Source organism: Pongo abelii, chromosome 4 (assembly GCF_028885655.2).
Source record: "Pongo abelii isolate AG06213 chromosome 4, NHGRI_mPonAbe1-v2.0_pri, whole genome shotgun sequence".
Taxonomy (NCBI): Eukaryota; Metazoa; Chordata; class Mammalia; order Primates; family Hominidae; genus Pongo; species Pongo abelii.
Genome location: NC_071989.2, coordinates 110,558,421 through 110,575,106, shown reverse-complemented (window position 1 = coordinate 110,575,106; position 16,686 = coordinate 110,558,421). Strand labels below are relative to the sequence as shown.

General features: G+C 37.9%; 1 long non-coding RNA gene across 2 annotated transcripts in view; it reads right to left on the bottom strand.

Annotated features, from left to right (window-relative positions):
* The window catches only part of LOC129059481 (uncharacterized), a 53,859-nt gene extending 45,186 nt beyond the window's left edge, over positions 1-8,673 (bottom strand). The window contains exon 1 of one of the 2 annotated variants that reach the window (XR_010140007.1): positions 8,510-8,673. This is a non-coding gene — a long non-coding RNA (uncharacterized LOC129059481). The remainder of the gene's footprint in view (positions 1-8,509) is intronic. The other variant, XR_010140006.1, reaches the window with a different exon arrangement.
* Between the last annotated feature and the right edge of the window lie 8,013 nt (positions 8,674-16,686).

Below are 16,686 nucleotides of genomic sequence, written 5' to 3'. Positions count from 1 at the left end.
CCACCTTTGCGCATATGGTGAAGAGGAAGTGCTCCGGTGTTTTTTCCATTTATAAGGACATCAGTCCTATCAGATAAGGGTCTCACCCTTACAACTTCATTTAACTTTTCCTAGCTCCTCACAGGCCCTGTCTCCGAATGTAGTCACACTGGGGGATTAGAGTTTCAAAATATGAATTTTGGGGGGATACAATATTGTGTCTCTAACAAATGGTGACATGTGGATTTTAATAATCTAACTAAATTTCAATTAATCAAATTAATTTAAAAAATCATAAAGCATGGGATAAGAATAAATGGAAATGGGCTTGGTATCAGAATCATAAGGCATGGTCCTCACCATGTGAACTGACAACACAGCTGAGAAAAAGGTTCTAAAATCAAGATTAACACAAGGAAAAAAAATGAGAATGTGAAGTACTAACTCATCATACTGTCTTTAATCATAAAAGAAGTTTAAGTGTTGCCCAGAACAACCAGAGAAAGGCTTTAAGAAGAAATTGTAATTAGCCTCATTCTAAAGGATGACTGAGGTTTTATCAACTTCAGTGAGGGAGGTATGAGGAAGAATATTTTACCACCAGGAAGGCACTGACTTAAGAATGAAGACAAAATGTGCATTACAGTTTAAGTAGCTTAGCCTGACAGTCAGAAAGGACATTTAAATGCCTTCTACAGTAAAATATTATCGTTTAATATTCCCTGTGTATGCATAGGATGCTGGTTCAGAATATATACATGGTCTTTGTTCTTTGTAAGTTTGCAATCAAAGACCAAACTTGTCAATACTCAAGTCTGACAGTTTGGTGCTTTCAGAATTTGCTTAAGTCACCTGTAAGTTTGGAATTAAAGACCATAAATACTCAAGTCTGACAGTTTGGTGCTTTCAGAATTTGCTTAAATCACCTGATATTTTCCCACTAGGCTATGGACCTGACAAAAGCAGTGGGTTATGTGTCTTGGGCTGAAGCATGACACAAAGAGCCATTGATATTGGGCTGAAAACAGAAAAAAACTCTTCCTTCCTTTGTTTCCTTGTTGTTGTTGTTGACTGCTTGGTGTGTCCAGAATAATTTTAGAGCATCCAGTGGAACCCCTAGTCATTCCATAGGGTAAGGGGTTAGAAACACCAATTGGTTTGAAAACCTTGATACTTAATACTTTCTGTGGCTTCTTTTTAAGTAACACTCAATAGTTTGTTTATTCCTCAAACCATGGGGAAATCAGGTCTGGAAACATCGAGTGATAACACCAAGTGAATGTTAAAGACACACACTGCTCTACCTACCAGCAGCGCCTGTGAGCAGAGTCTATCCATCTGTGGACATATGTCTAGTGATACCATCTCCAATCATATAAATGCCTTGGTCTGATCAGTAATGTACACCTGTAATTTAAACTGGATTCTCTACCACTATTAGACAAAAAGTTGTTTTCTGAAAAAGCCATTGTGATGTCAATCATATCTCCTTTTGCAGGGTCTGGTCTGGAGAAAAAACTCGTGTGATTGTTGAAAATTGTCTTTGACTTTGTCCTTATTTTGAGATCATTTTCCTCCCTCTGTAGACTGTCTTCCGGCCCAGGTTACCACATTGCACTTCTCCTGCATGTTCACCTCTGCTCTCCCCGCCATTAATCAAAGAAAGCTCTCTGTTATCAGTCCTCTAAAAGCTGGTGTGAATTTAAGTCATGGTGTTATCTCTCTACAGGGAATTTATATTTTTAGTTTATCTATAATTATAGAATAAATGCCTTTGTTCTTGGTAAAAGAAGCTTCAGGCATGAGCAGAGCAAACAGAAATGCTTTTAAAGTCAGGGGGACTTTCTGTTGCTGTTGAAATTACATAGAAGAGATAGCAGTCAACTTTATTGGAAAGATTGGTATCCAAATTGTAAAAGTACCTCAGACTTAGGGGTTTATGTAAAATGCAAGGTCAAAATTACAATTAAAGGCATATTACTAAAGTATTTTGGAGATGAGGAAAGTGAAACTGACATTTACTGGGAGTCCACATATGCCATGCAATGGTTCAGGCCTCCCCTCATCTTGTTAGCTCATTTTAAAGTTGCCAGTAATTCTGTGAACGCTTCACCCCACTTTACCAGTAAGGAAATGAAGTTCTGGAGGTTAAGTAAGTTTCACAAAGATCCCACAGTTAGCAAATGATGGAGCCACGTCTCTGTGGCTTCTAAGTCCATTATCTTGGCGCGGTGTAGAGAAAAGTTGTCCAAGTCCACGACATTTGAACATATGATTTTCTTTGTGCTATTAAAAGTTTGCTTTGGACATTTTGAATTAAACTCCTGTAATCATGAGGTGGCATGTAACTTTGCACCGCATTACCTTGCTGGTTTTTCGTATGCAGAACCAGGATGAATTGCCTTCAGAAAAAAATTTCTATTCATTTCTGTAATCAAAAACTGTCAATATAAAAGGATGGTGAGGTTATATTGTGGAAAGTTACAAGATTATTGACAAACTACCTCATACCTAGTTGGCATATGTTACTCTCCAACTAACTTCTGGATATTAATGTTTCTGCATCGATTGAAAGTAAGCCAGCCAAAGTCAAGCCACACAATCATATGAGTGGAGTAATCATGTATCTTGAGCCAAAAATTTGTATACATCAGTGAACTGACTATTTGAAATTATGGCTAGTCTTTTAAGAATTAAAGAGGCTAATGTTGTATTTTCTATAAATTAGATTTTCCTGTAGGTCTACCTGGGAATGTATTTTAATCTTTTGCTGAATGAATCTGCTCACTTTTTCCTTTTATTGAAAACTAAAGAGGAAATTAGGTGATAAATAGAAACTGTTACTTTTCTATCAATTTGCAGTGTACAAACTGAGTTAGTGACTTATTTGCCAATCTCATTTTCTTAGAAAATACATAGACCATCTTGGAATTCTCAAAAGTAAAAATGCCTAAGAACTATACTGAAGGGAATCAAAACCAATTCTTGTTCAGGTCAACAATACACACACTTGTAAAAATTGAGCCATCTTTATGAACCAAAAACAATTTGAAACCTCATTTTTGTGCTATGAAGACCATTTTGCATAATATTTTCAAAAAAATTTAAAATATAAAGTGATTGTTTCTCCAAAATCATTAAGTTACACTAAATCAATGTGAATAATAGTAATAAATCTTACTAATTTAAAAATGTGTTTTCTGTAGCTATCTATTTTAAAGTGGACTATATTTTATCAGATAAAAACATTAACCTACAAACACAATACAAAATATATTGTTAACTATAAATTATTAAATCTAATATGAAGATTATACATTCTTTTTGGTTTGCTTCTTTTCCCTCTGGTTATCTGCCTTTAGGTAATCCCCTTTGCTTATAATTATTGTGAACAGTGGTTGGATAGGAAAATGAAAGATTACAAAAATTTACTCAGAGCTTAATCTGTCTTTGTATATGATGGCAGTGGGGAAACAATTTGTAACAAGTATGTAATCTGATAGTTGGGTTTTTAAGGGTTCTATCTTAGTCCATTTGAGCTGCTATGACAAATTACCACAGACTAGGGTAGTTTATAAACAAAGAAATTCATTACTCGTTGTTGTGGATGCTGAGATGTCCAAAATGAAGGTGCTTGCAGATTCACTGTCTGGTGAGGGAGAGCTTTCTGGTCCACAGATGGTGCCTTCTCACTGTGTCCTCACATGGTGAAAGGGGCAAGGGGTCTCTCTGGGCTCTCTTTTTATAAGGACAATAATTCGCTAAATCCCCACCTTCTAATACCCATCACATTGGGGGTTAGAATTTCAACTTAAGAGTGTTGGAAAGACACAAACATTCAGACCACAGAAGTTTCATTTATATTTACAATTTGTATTTTCAATTTGACATAAATAAAAACGAGACTTGCCGAATGCAATTTATAAAACTCATCCATCCACGCTACTATAATAGTTATATCAAGATGTATTTTTAAATGCTGTGACAAAATATTCCTGCCATCTTTAAAAAATAGGTTTGATGATTTGAAAATGGACAGGTCACTTTAAAGAGATCTTTAGTAGTCTATGGAAAGTAACATTTATAACAGCTTGAAACTCAAAGGAAAGGAAACTCGGGGAGAAGCACATTCAATAATTTCCAAGGTAACATGGATGCACACTATGTGTGTGGCTTTCATCTCATTTCTTGCTGCCGTGGCCTTCCAAGGAAGAACACAATGTATTCTTCATGGAAAAAAATTGCAGAGAAGGCAGTGTAAGAAAGAGGTATTTTGAGAACTAATTGAAGTCTTTGTAAGGCACGTTAATGCCTTTCCGCCAATAACTTATTTGCGGATGTAGGAGGATTTTCACCCCTCCTCTTCCTGCCACCCCCATCCCCAAAATATCCCACACCTGGGTTACATTGGTTGAAAAAATAATTGTTCCAGTACTTTTCAAGCATTAAAAACATTGTATGTGAGTGGTTTTTTTGTTTGTTTGTTTTGTTTTGTTTTTCTTAGTGCAAGATGAATCAGGCAGTCTCAAGTCTATTTAAAAGTTAGGAATGAGGAGGGCACTGTGATGACCGTCATGGCCAGTAGAGGGCAGGAAACTGGAATGGACGGGGAGCGGGCCATGTACAAAGCGGGGCTCTGAACTCTCTTGTGTTTTGGTGCAGTTTGTATGGACTAGGTGGCTGAGAACTCCAGTAGAGAGGAATAAATCACCACCAGAATCAAAAGATATTGGAACAGGTGAAAATTAGAAAGCTGTTGTGACAAAGTCCAGGATACGATGTGAGATTTCTGAGGCAGGTATCTGGTGATGAAACCAAGAAAAGCATGCCGTTAAGAATTTGATCAAGATTGAATAACTTCTGGCAATTTACTTATAAAGTGACTTTTGCAGTCCTGGGTCATGGTACTCTTGCATGTACTAGTGAGAAGTCACATTACAAAATAAAAAATAAATTTAAAAAGAAGGAAAAAAGAAATTTAAAAATCTTTGCCAAGTATATAGGAGAAAAGCTGTATATAACTTTTTTGTCTACTGTACAAGAAGATGACTTTTTTTGTCGTCTACTAGTGAGTTTGGATATTTTTCATACTTTTAAAAACCAATTTTAATTAATTTTATTTTTCTTTCCCCTCAATTAAATACAGTCTTACCTTTAGTAAATATTATTTATATAATATTATAAACATATACATAAAGTAGTGCACCAAGATTCTGGAGAGGGGGCTGCAGGGAGATTAGAACAAAAGGCCCGGGCTGGGCACGGTGGCTCACGCCTGTAATCCCAGCACTTTGGGAGGCCGAAGCAGGTGAATCACGAGGTCAGGAGTTCGAGACCAGCCTGGTCAACACAGTGAAACCCCATCTCTACTAAAAATACAAAAAATTACCTGGGTGTGGTGGCTGGCTCCTGTAATCCCAGCTACCCAGGAGGCTGAGGCAGAAGAATCGCTTGAACCTGGGAGGTGGAGGTTGCAGTGAACCAAGATCACACCACTGCACTCCAGCCTAGGTGACAGTGTGAGACTCAGTCTCAAAAAAAAAAAAAAAAAAAAAAAAAAAAAGAATGTCCACAACAAATTCCTCCTCTGAAATTGGCATATTGGCTAGATAGAACAGCAGGTGCAGAATAATGTGAACAGAGAAGGAAGGGAATGGGGGCAGAAAGTGTTAAATGCAGACACACTGCTAGACAAAATCACCAGTAAGTGGAACTTATATACCTCCTTTGAATTCTGTCCCAGTGGTCAGTGTTGGAGAATTGTCTCTGGGTCAGGGGCAGAAGAGAAGCCTAGATGGAAGATCCAAGAAGCTCTCTGAGATTCAGGGAATGCTTTATAACATGTTTACCTGCTGGCTCACTAGTTAAAGATGTCAAGGAAATTTCAGGTTTCACTTCTAATGGTATAAAACAGTGTTTTGCCAAGAAGGCCCTGTGAAGGTCTTACTTAGGACTCCTGCCTTCACTCAGGAAGTGTGTTGGTGAACACACACTACAGCTAGTGGCTAGTCTTAGGGCCACTAGCTGAGAGTCATTTTCATTTTAGGAAAAGCAAGTTTTGCATTGAATAAAGGAGACATTTTATCCTATATTGTACCCTCCCTCTGGGCTTTGACAGTGCACCCAGCTTTCAGTAGGGAGACCCTAATTTGGTTACTTCTCTGCAGTCTTTGATTAATGCACAGGACCATTCATGTCATTCATGATCATGTTAGTGACTTTCTCAAGGGCTCTCAATTGGATAAGTCAGCAGATGGCTGAGAAATACTCACCTGCTGTTTACAGTCAGTATGAAGCTTGTTAATCTGGTTCTTCCAGGAATCTCATGTGAATGAGACTAGCCACTATGTTACTTTACACACAATTTCAAAAATCTGATTTTTTGCTCAAGGTTTAACTATCAAAATGGTTTAATAGCATAAGTAAAGTATTTTGCAGTTCCCTTTTCTGAGATAAAACCAGTTTGACATCTATAAAAAGACAGAATTACGTTACAGGATTAGAAGTGTTAATGCGGATGTGAAATTTGACACATCTGCTAAAACATGGAAGTCAATCCACCTATCAATCATTTGCATAGGGGAGAGAACACATTATTTTCCTAGATGTATCATTTATCACCTGGGTGACCCTGGGTTTTGGCAATTACCTATTCAATTACCATTTCCTTAAATCTGTTAAGTTGAGATTAAAAACAGCAAGCAAGCATACTTCACTGAGTTATCTTGAGGATCTAAGAAAACTACGTAAATCAAAGAATTTACAAACTATAAAGCAAAATACAGATGTGAAGAGTTATGGCCAAGAAGTGGCATGCATGGATCATCTACTATGTTTCTGACACAGCTTTGGAAGATACAAAATAGATCAAAGGTGTGACCCTTGCCCTCCACATTTGTATGGTCCAGAAAACTGAGAGCAGCACAAGACAGTATCTGATAAAGGTGTAAGGGGCTGCTGCAAAACAAGTGGCATCAGGGTTTAGAAGAGAAAGAGATGAACAAGGGTTAACACACGGATTAGCAGCATTATGGAAGTGGTAGATATTGACTTGCACTTTGAGAAAGGAAAATGGGAGAATGGAGAGGATTGATATCAAAAGAAGCTAAAAAGGGCTTTAAGTTCTAAGTTTATCATTAATCTCCTGTCCTGAAACATCCTTTTTCTACTATGTTCACTGTCAAACTCCTCATTTATAAGTTAACTTCATCCTTGTCCCTAGGAACTCCTCCCTGACCCTCCCAAATGGAGCTGATCAGTGTCTCCCTTAGTGGCTTCTAGCCTGGAATAATACACATTTACATTACTGAAATATCTCATCAACAATAGAGTAATTGGTATCATTTTTGAAGTAAGACAGACCTCGGTTCCAGTCTCATTTTGCTGCTACTGGGCTCTTTGACCTTGGGCAAGTCCTTTACACTCTGAGCCTGAGTACTTTCATCTGTTGGTTGTGAATGATAATAACAACATAGGGTTATTATGAGCAGTAAATAAGGAATAGTGTCTAAATGAGTCTTGCATGTAGTAACGAAGTGACTTCAAAAACAACATCCATTGTTAATGTTTATGAATCTGTTACCCTTGTTAGACAGTGTGGAGCTCCCGTTATGCTCTTTTTAGATACTAGCACCTAGCACAGGGGCCAGGTACCTAGAGAGTACCTGATAAATATTTGAACCAATATGAGTATTCAAGATGGAAAAGGCATTTTAGGACATGGCAGGAGCAAAGACACAGAAATAGAGATAATCTGTGTGAGGGAATAGTTGCAAGGGGTGAGACTAGGAAGGGAGAGGTAATGAGATAATTCTTCCGATCTGATCAGAGGAAAGGTTTGTATAGGGGAATAAATTATGCTGGCTGGATTGATAGGGTCCAGGTGCAGGATGACGAGGCCCAGAGTTTGGATTTGATGTAGGTAAGAGGGGGACTTTCTTGAGGAAGAAAGACACAATGAAAATGATGAATAAATTGCTTAGGACTTTTGTGGTCCAATAAACAAGTTATTTTTAGAATAATAGATAAATTCCTATTATTATTTATAACTTTAATTTGTTACATTTTTACTTTATTATAAAAGGAACATGTCAACATTTTTCGCTTGATGCCAAGTTTTAAAAGAAAAGCAAAGTAGGTATGGCTGTGTGGTAAGGACTCCTATAAATCAGTGAAGATCCGGCCTTCTGAAGAAATTAAAGGGTGTCTTAAATATAATGATTAATGTCTTTAAAATAACCATCAATCTTACAGGAATGAACAAACCACTATTAGAACCATATGTTGCCCTCATTCTTTGCGTGGAACTTCCATGAAAGTCACTAGGAGTTCAGTGGAATGATGAAGAGAAGCATATGGCACTAGATCTGAACTAAATTAATAACAGTATGAAAACACAGTTAAATAGTGATAATCTCCCTTGTTATCCAGCTTTTTTCTTTTTCAGACAACTCTTGGTGTCTAGTTAAGCACCAGAAAGACACTTGTTAATGGGGAGAGCTGATGTGTGAGGAGAAACCATGTGGCGTACCTTTTGAAACAAGCTGAAGAGGCAGTGATTTGGGGCTTCCGTGCTCAGGACTGCCATGGAGTCATTTGGAGATCAAAAAAGAGCCTAAACCTGATTATGCTTTAGGCATTCCATCTGGCTCTGACCCACACTGTTGCCATAGCCACCCATCTCCTAGCAACAATGAGCAGGGTTTTCAGGGCTCTAAAGTGACAAAGGATGTGAGCAAATAATATAAATGTAATCACAATCAGCTAATAATCCAAGAGGTTATTCACAGTTAAAGTTCACTGTGAAGAGCTACAAGAATCTGTGGTTTCATGATTGTATCTTTTTCTGCGATGGGTTTTGATAAGAAAATGCCTTGGCTTAAATTGAGGCGGCCCGACAGCTTGTTATTGAACATAAAGACTACAAATATCATTATAGGGAAGACAATAAAAGTTGAACTTCATTTTAAATCATCTAGAAAACATAATCATTATCTTGAATAAGCTGACCATCATCATCTAGAGCTCTGGGTAGAATGGACTCGGGGTGGAAAAAAACTGGCCTTGAATCTGAGAAGAAGAAATATTCCATCCTAACACATTCAGGCTCAAACAATCCATTAGTAGTCTTTGCGATGAGCAATGAGTCTCAATTGAGGTCACTAATCAGAAGCAGGAAGAAGCTGAAAGAAAGATAAAAGGAAAAGGTTATAAGCATCATGGTTGTCCTTGAAGCAAAGTGAAAAAGTGTGGCCATTTTTAGAGGATCTTTAGTTGTTTATTTCAAAATGTTTGTACCACATTTCAAATTATCTTTATTTAAATATTCTGCCCAGAGATATCCGTTGAGATACCAGCCTCATTTTTTAAAATGTCATGGCCTTGAATCCTAATAAACCTTCATTTTTATGCTGACCCATATGCATACAATGAAAACTCAGAAGAGCTTAGACATCCATAGGGATGTTAGTAATGAAGAAATCCATACCAGTTTTCATTTTAAAATGCCATTTTGTGCATTATTTACTAGTTCCATCAGCTATAGCCCATGACCCACCTCTCCTTTAAAAATAGGAGTTTATGTCATGGTTTGAATACTGCATTCCTGATTTTGTATCAGAGCCTGTGCATTTGGTAAATGTCAATGAAAGATGCACGCAGTGGGAAGTAGATTCAGGACTGTCACTGAGAGATTTTACTGGAGGGGAAGTAGAGCAGTGAAACAATGTTGTCTCCAAGAGGAAACAAATAATCCTCACACTTAGGGAGGGCATTGTAATATGTTTACACATTACATGGAGAGCTGGGTTTAACTGTGCTAACTGCTTTGTGAAAGGAAAATCCTCCTGAAATTAAATAATCAAAGAAGATAGGTGAGTGCTGATTTTGTGAAATAAACAGTGATTGAGGGAAGAAGAAAAACCAGCAGGACTCAGTGTGAAGCAAATTAATTCATGTTGGAGATTTACTCTCCTGAAGAAATTAAATTGCCTACTTCCTAATCAGTGTAGTTATTGGCATGCTGTTGCTTTCTCTTTCTTCCTAAATTTGTTTCATGTTAGAGCCCCTTAATTTTTCACCCTACTATTTTTAAAGTTACAGTTTGAAGCTCCAGTTCTTTGTGTGGTTCTGTGAAGTTTTGCACTCAATCACTTCATTTACTGCTTATTTGTTTTAGAAAGTCAAAGTTTTTCTAATCATCTTACTTGTCTATTTCACTTGCTTCTGCTTCAAAGGAGCATATAAGGCAACTCCATTACTGCATCTCTTCTCTATTACACTCATCCAATGGCTCGAGGGATAAGCATGTTTACATTATAGTAATTTGGAATAATTGAAGGAAAACCATATCTTAGTGTCCATGCACGGTGTATGGCTGCTCAAAGTAAACACAGATCGTTGGGTTCTTTCCCTGTTCTCACCCTTGTAGCAAGAAGGGAAAAAAAGCACAAACTGTTGTTCCTCCAGTTAATTCTGCACACAAAGATGTCAACACACATTAAAACTGAAACCACATTTGAGAAGACACATAGAACTTTGCAAATGCCATTGCTGTTTGTAGAGCTCTGAGCTGGAGAGGGTATCATATGTTTTTCAATCTGTTTTTTACTCTTCTGCTGTCTTAAAATAAACCATGCAATTCTTGTTCTTGGCCTTAGAACATGAGTTATGCTATCAGTCTGTTGTGATTCATTTGCCAAAATATTCCAATGATGAATGTCTCTTACTTCCTATAGTGAATGTTGTGGTGTCACTTTTGCCTGATGGAAGCCATTGTGCCTTTTGGAGGGCTGAGAAGTAGGGAAGGGCAGCTATGTGACACAAGCACTGGATGATAATGAAAGCTTGTAAGATCTCACATCAATCCTGTATCCCTTAAAGGCACAATTGGCTGGTAGGAAAATTCCATTAGCACCACCTGTACACCAAGTTGGATATCAAATGGTGAGGCCAGATTTCCAAGAGTAAGGTATTGGAACATGGCCATGCCTGAGAGATGAAGCCAGTATTACACTTTGCTCTATGACTTATGTAGGTGAAGGTAATCTTTTTGTGATTAACCTGTTCAGGCAGTCCTCTTCTGTCTCACATATCTGGATTGGACTGGTTTGCAGAAAGGAACAAGTGTAGTGTTAATACCTTTGGGGCATTAATCATGGCTTCCTATAACCATTAGAAGACAAAGGGCTATGCTGAATATCTAAACAGCTGAGTTACTGCCAAATATTCAAATTACTAAAGGCAAGGGAGAGACTCTCTTTGGCTCTTAATGAAAATTAATTCTGTTATTGCTATTGTGGTTTGAAGGTGTTTCAATATGGTAAAAGATGACTCTCCTGGTATGGGATCATTGATGGCAGCCATCCCTTGAAGAATAAGTGAAACAGGTGACGAAATAAAAAATTAAAAGGAGAAAGAACTTGATGGTCTTCGATATTTGAAATGTCAAGCGCTTCTATCCTTAAAATAATCTGACATTGGAAATACAGCTTGAAATAAGATAAAATAGAATAAAGGTCTCCAAATAAGAGATGAAAATTGTCTAGGACTAGATGTAAGGCTGTTGAGGTAATTATGTCCAGCATCCATGACACACGACTGTTAATGAAACCATGCCCAAATATTGGCTAGAACAAAAGGTAAAAGTTAGAATAAGCCTCAACAATGAATTTAGAAAAAGTTAGTAGCTATTACAAGTAAACTCTTACATTTCAGTGCTTAACACAATAGAAATTTACTTTTCCTCCTTGTAACAATCCATTGCAGGTATTTCAGGTAGGCATGAGTTTTTCCTCTACGTAATGGTTCAGAGAGCAAGGCTCCTTCCATGGGGTGACTCTACCATCAGTAAGAGGTCAGTAAGGACCTCAGAGTTTTCTGATTCAGCTAGTGAAAGGAGGTAAAAGATCATGGAGAAGGTGTACCTTATGCTACTTGTCCCAGAAGTCATACTTACCACTCCTGTTGATATTGCATTGACAAGAAGTAACCAGACAGCCTCACTGAGATGCAAAAGGGGATGGGAAATATTGCCCAGCAATGATACAATGCTGTGCCAGAGGAAGCTTAAATGTTGGTGGATAGCCAATTGGCAAATGTGTTTCAGGATAGTTAGACAGGAAAGAAAGCAAACAGACATGAGCAAATTAGTTAATTCTATAAATCAGAACCATAGTCTTTCCAGAAGAAAGATGATTGTAAGATTAGAATATGGCCATATAATACAGATCTTTGGGAAAAACACTTTGGGTCTCAGATGGAAGGGAAAAGTGCTTTATTACAAATTGTGAAGAACAAGGGCAAGGACAATATATGCTAGTTATATAGGCAGAAAAAATAAATTATCTTAGAGGAAAATAAAGTGAGTCAGATTTCTAGAAAAGACTAGGGATTCCATGAGAATTTCCAGCAATGCCAAAACAAAATTTTGTAAAGCAAAAGCTGACTAGCTGAGTAAAACATTACCAGAAAGGTTTTGAGATCAGATGTTAGGGGAATGCATACATTTACAAACAGAAGGGCCAGATTGACTGGAGAGGTGGGAGGAGCCACTCAAGGTGATAGGACAGCAGCTATTTGCAACCCACTAAGATTGTTTCTATAGTTAATCAACTGCATGATCATAATGGTTCATACTAGCTGAACATCACCCATATTCCATCCTAACGGAAGAGAGAATCAGATTCACAAAACTAAATAATTGGCCAAAGGGAGGAGCAATTTTGAGTACAATATTGTAATTGGTTCAATGTGTCTGAATACAAGGTGGGGACGTTTGGGGTAAACAGAGAGAAGTTATAAATAAAAACAGAAGGAAATATTTTACTACAAACTCCCCAAGATATTGAAGAAGAAGAATCATAACTTTGATACATCCTTTATAGAAGGCAAAACCAAAAGGAGGCCATTTAGCCCCAATTTTGTTTTGATATATCTTGGAAGCATCATTTTAGGTTCCAGTAGGTGGTTGTTTTTGGAGTTGGTTTCATTCAGCGGCAGATCCAGGTTTTGTGTGGCCTAAAACTTAATTTGGCAGGACCCTCTAAAAGAAAAAGAATATAACATTACAAGTAGAAAATTAAATCTGAAAACAAATATTTATTTAGAATGATAAAAGAAATTACAACAAACTACAATAAAAAACAGCTAATGAATATCACAAATATTTTCTTTTGGTTTATGTTTTTGACTTCTATCAGGTTACTTTATTTCTGGTGGATTTGAATTTTGGAATGCTCAATAATTTTGAGAAAAAAATAAAAGTAATTTGAAGCTAAAAAACACAAAAGAGGGGAAAAACATATTTTAGAATTGTTCATTACATACAACGTAATGGGCTACATAAGTACATAACATTGAAACGGGAAAAGTTCCCTTATCCCCTTCACAGAGTGTGCGATGCGGGTGTGGCTTGCTTCTTCAGTGCCCCGCTGCTCAAACTTCTAGCGGGGAACGTGCAGAAGAGCAGGTCATGGGGATCTGACCCCACAGCAGTGTCTGGGGTTGAGTATTTACAGCTCCTGAGGCCCCAGTGGGTATGTGTTACAGAGTGCTTTTTCAGTTTAGCTGTCTGTAGGTGGCTTGTGTTTGTCAGCTGAATTAGACCCTCTGCCTTATCGCAAGGACAGAGGGCTTTACATATCCTGGGTTCTTGCCTTAGAGTACTGGAAAAATCAGATCACACATGGGCTTGGAGAATGAGTACAAGGTTTTTTATTGAGTGGTAGTAGCTCTTGGCAAGGTGGATGGGGAGGCCAGAAGCGGGATGGAGTGGGAAGGTGGCTTTCCCCTGGAGTCAGGCCACCCAGCAGCCATGTTCTCCTCTGACCATCCGGAGCCAAACTCTGCATCATTCCGCTGGTCAGTGGCCTCCTGGCATCTGCCGGTGCCTGTCAGTGTGCTCTTTCGCTGGTGTGTTCCTCTCGATGTCCAGCTGCTTGTGTCTCTCTGCCTGCTAGGGTCTCAGGGGTTTTATAGGCACAGAATGGGGACACGGCAGGCCAGGGTGGCCTTGGAAAATGCAACATTTGAGCACGAAAACAGAAATGCCTGTCCTCACCTAAGTCTGTGGGTACAGGCCTGGGGGTGGAGCCCTAGCCAAGGACCCGACCTTCTCTACCCAGCACTTCCCTGCCCCCCTCGCATATCAACATGCATTGAACAAATTATACGTAGGAAATTGGTCATAGAAACACTTGTCTCTTCGGGGTGTTTTTGTTGTATTAGTAGCATTTTTTCTTGTCATTTCATCTGGAACCTCTGGTTTTCATCAGGACAGTGCATCGTGTAGGATTTGACCTAATACATTGGAATTTATAAAAACAAATCACTTCACATACAATTATATATATTTTTTGTAGTACTGCTTCAAGTTTGCACCTTAAAAATACAGAGATTTTCATGAATTCTTTTTTGCCCTAGTCCATAAAAATGTTCATTTGTAATTGTATATGCTGTATTATTGAGTATGTTTATGACAGGAGAGCACTTCAGCTTTGATTAGTCATTGATGAGAATTAGTTCTTATTACAATTCTACATGTCTGATAATTAGAAATTTTTCCATTGACTAATTTCTAGCTCTGAATTTTCAAACCTAATTTCTCCACTACTCTTATACTTAAACCACAATAAAACCTTTGGATTTGTACTTTCCTGCAGATTAACCATCATTCTGTCATTCCTGGCAGCCATTCCTGCACCAGGATCATTAGCAATGCACAAACATATGTATATACAGAAGTCACTGGAAGCCACAGTAAATGCATGTTAAGTGAATTTACATCTCAACTTTCCCTTAGCTGGATCTCGAAATGCCCATAACTGCTTCCGTATCACAAAATACATAGGGAAGTATGATGGAGAGGAAGTTGGAGTGGAAAGGGATGATAGTCTTGTTTGCAGTTAAAATAAATTAATTTGAAAATCTGCAAATCATCATATGAACATCTCCCTGAGACCTCTCAGGGTCACAAAAGTAAAGGGCTCTGAAGATTAAGCTTCACAAAAATCTTCCTATTTTTCCACAGCAGGAATAACTTAGACGGCTAGGCTCTTGATGGAGTAGCCCAAGTTTACTGTTGTATCTGGAACATCCCAATTTTCTCAGGTCACAAGAAATGTGAACAGCTGAAAGTGAACAAATCCTTTTATAGTTATAGCTAAAATGGGATAAAATGGCCCATCCAAAGCTCAGTTCCTGACACTGCACAAAACCCTCCTTTGGGAAACAGTGGGGGATATTGGGAAGCAGATTAGAACAGCAAGAAACTAAACAGGGGAGGCAGAATCCTGGAACCACTACTTTGTTGCTGTATAACCTTGGACCTCAGTTTCCTTATCTGTAAAATAAGATGATAAAACTACCGACATCATAGGGTTGATGTGCGAATTTTAAAAAAGGCTGCATGTTAAGTGTTTAACATTGTCACTGGTACATGCCAGGCATTCAATAAGTATTAATTAAATATAAATAGAAGGAAAGAATTCAGGACAATGTTCTGTTCACATTGCCACATTAATTGTGTAACAACCAGCCAATGTTGTGACTGAATTTTTCAACATTTGACGAAAGTACTCCTTTAATGAAAGTAATTCTGGGTCATAGAGATAAAAATTTGTGTTATGCTCAATAATAATATCTTATCACCAAAACCTTGCACAATTGTAGTGCCCATGCCTTGTTATCAAAGACTACCAGTGGTGATAGAGTGAGTGTGCTGATATGAAATTATGCTGCTGCTATGAACAAGACTAGAATAATTTTCTCACCTTAAATCTTGGTCAAATTTGCATCGCAAATGAATTTAGCATTCAGTTGCATCACAGAGACCTGCTCCTTTTTAACACCTGCTGGTCTCTATGTGGGGGACAGCACCACTTTGAGGCTTTTAGCTTCCTAACTCAGACACCACATTTAAGCAAAACCTGGAGAAGAAGCAAGTGACTGAAAAGAAAAACAAAGTTGGCCAAAGCGATAGCATTTACAAATGATGTAAAAGCAGAGCAAAAAATATATGAAAAAAACCTCCTCCTCTAATTACACTTATATAACAAAAATTTCTACAAAATTGAAAACCTTCTTAGTATTCTTTTAATTCATGGAACATATACCGTGCTGAGGGTGTAATTTTTAAGAGGTTTTAAAATCTATCAGTCTCTCTATGTATCCATCCATAAAATGGGATCGTGTCACATTAAGATTATGAGGGTATCTAGGTGGGAATGTGCCACTGCAGAGTGTTTGATGTTAAAAGTTGGCAGTATTTGAGCTGAGCTCACACTTGGGAGTTGTTACACAGTTAATCTGTAACTGTGCTGTATGATCATAGAGTTCCCATGACAGCTATTGCCTTAGGAGAGGAGCAGTCCTTACGTAGCTACTGCTTGCCCTACCGTCTTTGTCCCCATCCACATATTATTTATTTTACAGCATAAGAATCCTTGTAGACACAACCTAAAATGTGAGGGTGGCAATGCTCAATTTTTTTTTTTATCTTTCTGGTTCTTTCAAATAGCTTTTCAGAGAACAGTGGTGAAACAATTTTGTTAAAATTTCTTGCTCTTCTTGTTACCCTAAAAGCTGCCTCTGTAGTAGGATCATGAAGCATGGGCGGATTTAGGAAGATTTTACAAATAGCTTACATATAGCTGCCCAGAGATCAGGAAATTGATAGGCAAGAGCAATATCTTCCTCTTTAGACCTTGT